This window comes from Penaeus monodon, chromosome 21 (assembly GCF_015228065.2).
Source record: "Penaeus monodon isolate SGIC_2016 chromosome 21, NSTDA_Pmon_1, whole genome shotgun sequence".
Taxonomy (NCBI): domain Eukaryota; kingdom Metazoa; phylum Arthropoda; class Malacostraca; order Decapoda; family Penaeidae; genus Penaeus; species Penaeus monodon.
The window spans coordinates 43,013,848-43,014,091 of record NC_051406.1 but is presented as its reverse complement, the minus strand read 5'-3'; positions in this window follow the sequence as shown (position 1 = coordinate 43,014,091).

The following is a 244-nucleotide window of genomic DNA, read 5'->3' as shown; positions in this document are numbered from 1 at the left end:
TCATTTATCATCTATCATTCATGCTCTACTCATGCAAATCGAAGAAAGTTCTTGTAAATGTATATTGCTTTACGGAAACCATTCGAGATACCATTTATCTGCAAGCGGGATTACCACTTGACACTTATCGTACCTGGGATTACCGCCGCCTGACGAAACTTTGGTGAGCACTTGCAATTTGGTGAGCAATTGCAATTAGAGCAGCTGCTTCCCTGTCCCGATTCAGCGCAACTGTCGTGCGGGA